At 42.0% G+C, this 5,215-nt stretch overlaps 1 pseudogene across 1 annotated transcript in view; it reads right to left on the bottom strand.

The window, feature by feature from the left end:
• Window positions 1–3,541: 3,541 nt before the first annotated feature.
• The window catches only part of LOC111671864 (protein NLRC3-like), a 13,618-nt pseudogene continuing 11,944 nt past the window's right edge, over window positions 3,542–5,215 (bottom strand). The window contains exons 9-10 of the transcript XR_015438659.1: window positions 5,184–5,213; window positions 3,542–5,031 (exon numbers count right to left, since the gene is read on the bottom strand). The product of XR_015438659.1 is annotated as a protein NLRC3-like (transcript). The remainder of the gene's footprint in view (window positions 5,032–5,183; window positions 5,214–5,215) is intronic.

The following is a 5,215-nucleotide window of genomic DNA, read 5'->3' as shown; positions in this document are numbered from 1 at the left end:
TCCTAAGACAAGCCTGGAGCCAACGACAGATCCTATACAAAACAGAGCCAATATTCTTCGACCATGATTACTCCCCGGAGCTGCAACAAAAGAGAGCCCAGGTGCGTGATGCAATCAAACAGTTGAAGCAGAAAAACATCAGTGCCAAATGCATCTACCCAGAACAGCTGAGAATCTTCAAGGGTGATGGTGAAAAGACCTACTCGACGCTAACACATGCTTTCCCGGTGCTACGGGAGCTCGGGATCCAGGCCCATGTGGATGAGAGGGAGCAGTACCCACAGAGGAGCAGTCACCCTCCTCAGCCCAGGTTTCACCAGGGACTGGTTCATGTTCAGGTTTGAAGTAGCTGAACAACAAAATAACACTGAGAAACCCAGTTGGGTATTTGGAAGTTCACTATATTTTGTTTCTCTAATGCTATTTGTTCTATTTTGCTTTGAGATTGAACATGGGTCACTGTCACTATGCATTATTTCAGTTTTTCCTGATTTAAGGTGTATTTGTAAAATACTGAAAGGAGAGTTTACTAAAAAGCACAAATTAATAATTCATGGATAGTTTAAACTGTGTCAGCTATAATATAAAGGGTATAAATAGTCCAATTAAGAGGAAAAAAATATTCAACCAACTACAAAAACTACACTGTTCTATAGCAATGATACGAGAGTCTCATTTGACAGAAAAAGAGCACTTAAAATTAAGGAGAGAATGGGTGGATCAGATATATAGCTCCTCCTTCAAATACGGGAGGAAAACAGGAGTTGCTATCTTGCTAAATAAATCAGTTTATTTTAGCCATGAAAAAACAATTGAGGATAAAGAGGGTAGATATGTAATGGTAATAGGCACTATTGGAGGTACTAAAGTTACACTGGTTAATCTATATGCCCCGAACGAGGACTGTCCAAATTTCTTTAAGATGATAGCATCTCTATTAGCAGACAAAGCAGAGGGAATTATTTTATTAGATGGAGACTTCAACTGCATTTTGAGGTAGACTGTAGGTAGGCTTCCAGCCGGAGTATGTACAAGAAATCAATAACTCTTCATGCGATGATGGATGAACTAGGCCTTGTGGATGTCTGGCGCCACCTACATCCTAGAGAAAACAACTATACTTTCATGTCACATGTACATGGCAGCCACTCTAGACTGGACATGTTTATGAAATCAGAAACAGATTTTTACAGAACTGCCAAGATCTGTGACCCAACTCCGAAAACCGAAAACACTGCTAGGGCTCACCTTCTCAAGGGCCTCTCCACTGGAAAGACTGGCCCCCAGCGGTTCTTCCAGGGCCAGCTACTGGATTGGATGGGCTGTGGGTCTTGGGGTTGTTCAGACGAACAGCTCCTCCCGGCTGTACCGGGGATGCACTCCTGGACTCCCTCCTGGAAGTGCGTAGCATCTCTATTGAGGCCTGGTATTGCTCCTCTACCAACTGCGTGGCAGTGGACAACGGTTGTTGGCTGATGACCTGTTTGGCTTCATAAGGCAAGGCCCACAGATACTGATCCACCACCAGTGTCTCCACCACCACCGCCGAGTCATTCCTTTCCGGCTCCAGCCATTTCTTTGTGGTACGGATGAGATCATGCATCTGTGCTCGTGGGGGTTCGTCTGACTGAAAAGTCCAGGTGTGGAAGCGTTGTGCGATACCATACTTGGTGAGCCCATTCCTACTCAGGAGCTCACATTTCAATTGGTCATAGTCTTTAGCTTCATCTGGAGGTAAATCTTGGACAGCTTTCAGAGAATCACCGGTCAGGAAGAGCAATGAGTCCTACCCATTGGTCTTTGGGCCAGCCTTCCCTGGCTGCGGCAGTTTCAAAAGCATGTAGGTACGCTTCCACATCATCAGTTGCTCCCATCTTGGGGATACAGTCACTGGCCCGGACTGGGTGGGGCCCCACCACAACGCCCCCTCCGGCGGCTTGGCTCTTCTGCAACTCGAGTTCCTGGAGCCTCAAGAACATTGGCCTTCTGTTGCTCCACCAACATAGCCAGGCTCAGGTCGTAGTGGGACTTCTGTCCATCTATGAAGATCTTCATAAACTCCTCCATGTTGCACTGTTCTTTTAAGGGCAATTCAGAAAAATGATACACCTGGTCCTTTAAGGCAGTTCAGGAAAAAACAAAAATCTTCAGTTGGGTCTTCCATCATTTACCTTTTGACCAGAGTGCCCACATTCTCCACCATATTGTGATGTCATGAGAGGTTTGACTCACAGAACGTCTGGCATGGGCATCAAGAAGACCACGACACAAAGTGTTTCAAAACAAATCAAATCTTTTACTTAGGTTTTCCTCAGTAACAAATCAACTTAAATATCTTCAGATTCTCCACAAAAAGTCTCTCTGGCAGTGTAACTTAAATGTCTCTCAAAAATAGTTCTCAATCCATCAAACATTTCCTTGATTCAACACATTACCCACTGGTCTGCAGTCAGCGTCCTCCAAACACTTCTCTCTCTATGTGTCTCTCTCTGGGCTTTTTGTAGGCTGTGTCCCAGCAGTGAATCAGACTCAATCCTTAACAGCTGTGCTAAGTGGGTAATTTCCGCTCCTGTAGTCTCTTCCCTGCCACCAGGTGGGGACAGAGCATTCCTAGATTTGTTATGACTGCAGCCATCGGAGAGGAATGTATTTACCACCCAGGACACACCCTCTGGTGACATCACAATACTTACAAGTCAGACATTATGTCATAAAAAATACAGATTGGGAAAATATACGAAAGGAACCTACAAATATGGAAAGCTATAGCTAGCATACATCTGTTTGAATACCGTTCTTTAACAAAAAAACTAATATCCCACATGTACAAAAAATGAATATGTCAGACAATACACTACACATCAAGCAACAATGGGAACTGGAGCTGACTGCAATAATAGATGATGACTCTTGGGAAAACATATGTTCCAGATGCCATAAGGGGGGTTGGAAGCCAACTATACAAAGACTTTGACTGTAAGGTCAAAATTAGGTTCTTCAGGACACCGCTAACTCTTGTTTCCAAGAACAATCCCAGCAACAAATGCTCGAGGAACTGTGGTATGGTCGGCGACCATACTCATATATTTCGGGACTGCCCGAAATTACAAAACTTTTGGAAAAATGTCAAAGAAGACCTGGAAAAAATTCTGGTGGTGGACCTTCCTATGGACTCTTTGTTATTTCTATTAGAAGTGTTTCCTGATCACCTGTTTACCACTGAACAATGTTATAGATTACATATTTTGTTGATGATTGCAAGAAAAATTATTACTATCAATTGGATGAAGACTGATCCTCCCATGATCACTCAGTGGTTACAGAAAGTAAAACATGTCTACATGATGGAATATATGACTGCCCAATTACAGCTAAAAGTACCTGTTTTTATGAGAAGGTGGACCCCAGTTACTGACTATCTCGCTTAGGACTCTTATACACTTATATTCATTTACTATTATTATTTTTATTATTATTGTGGTTTCTTCCATAGCGATGATGTGGTGATGATGATGACGAAGGAATCTCTGCAGACACCGGCTTAGTTGTATATAAAAAAGTTTATTACAAAAAGGCACAACATCATTTGACAAGCATCAAAACTGCCCGTGAGACGACCCAAAGCGAAAAAGGATCTTCTCCCGTTTTTCCCCAAAACCATACAATTTATAGGCTGAATAACCTCTAGATACATATTCATGACATAGCTGATTTTTAATAACCTCTAGTGGCAAAGAGCCAACATTTATGTCCAAACATGGTCATTCTATATGAAGTTAAAAGATACCGTAAATTCTGTTATGTAAAACAAAAGTCAGCTTTTTTCTGGCGTCTGACCTTTACACCTAGTCTCCTCCTAAAAACATTCCTATCCTTGACTCACAAATCAGCTATGACACCACATTATCTAAAATATCCCTTTTTTGGAGTACAGAACTAAATAAGATGTGTGCTATACCCTTTACAGTGCTATCTCTGTGTGACAGATGAGACCCAATCTCAAGATGATTTTTTTTTTTCTTTTTGTATTCCTTGGCGATGTTAATTGCCTGTTAATGTACATTTAAGGCAATAAAGTTAAAAAAAAAAAAAAGTGGACATAAACCTTCATCACTGAGAGCCTCAGGACCATCTCACTGACTGTCTTTGTCTTTTCTCAGACCTTTAAAACAAACTGTGAAAACATTTTAGTTTGAACTGAATCAGCTCAGTCATTCTCAGATTCAGAGACACTGATACTCACACTGATGCTTTTATTGTGAAAAGACAAGAAAATCTGAGTCTTAAAAAAGTAAAAATCAACATTGTTTATCCTGTAATAATCATAGTTTCCATCTTTAAAGGAAGAGGAAGAAGTTTACAAGAATCATTTACAAGAGTTTAAAAATGAACTGATTTAATTCATGAATCTGAAAAGGTGAGTGAGTGAAAGAGACAGACATGTAGAGACTGAACTATCTGTTCAACAGTGAGTTTCTCTGACAGGAGGAGACTCTCTCTGCTTCACTCAACACAGAGACACTGAGGAACCAGACCAGAACCTGAACCCAGGATACAGAGGTTCAGTGAAGGTGGTGTTGAAGGTGTAGAGGTGGATCAGTTGGTTAGAGGAGACTCTGTAGAAGGACAGAGAGCCAGCAGGACAGTCCACATACACTGCTACTCTGTTAGAGACACAGGAGGAGGAGGAGACAGATGTTTCTCTGTGATTGTGACAGACATAGTAACTGACATCAGAGCAGTACAGATTCCAGGACTGATCGTTCTCTCCAAACCAACAGTCTTCTCTGTTTCCTTTCCTTTTGATTCCTCTGTAACTCACTGATATATTAACCCTTCCTCTCCACTCGACCTCCCAGTAACAGCGACCAGTCAGACCAGTTGAACACAGCAGCTGAGGCAACTGGTCAAATCTGTCTGGATGATCAGGATATGACTGATCCTCCTCCACACGTGTCACCTCCCTGTTGTTGTCAGACAGTTTGATCTCTCTGTTCACTGTGTTTGTGTCGATTGTGAGTTCACAGGAATCTGATGGAGAGAACAAGACACAGCTGCAGTTATTGATCATCTGATCAGTTATTGACAGTTTGATGATGACTCCTGACATCAGTGATGTGACAGTTTGAAGATGGTTGAATATGCTGCTTTGTTTTCATCAATCACATTAAAAACACACTTACACTTCCTCAGACCTGGTCTCAACCATCGGACT

This window comes from Seriola lalandi, unplaced genomic scaffold, assembly GCF_002814215.2.
Source record: "Seriola lalandi dorsalis isolate HSWRI2012SDOR001 ecotype SW California unplaced genomic scaffold, Sedor1 jcf7180002054887, whole genome shotgun sequence".
Taxonomy (NCBI): Eukaryota; Metazoa; Chordata; class Actinopteri; order Carangiformes; family Carangidae; genus Seriola; species Seriola lalandi.
The sequence above is the reverse complement of the archived record's forward strand: the minus strand, read 5'-3'. Positions and strand labels throughout refer to the sequence as shown.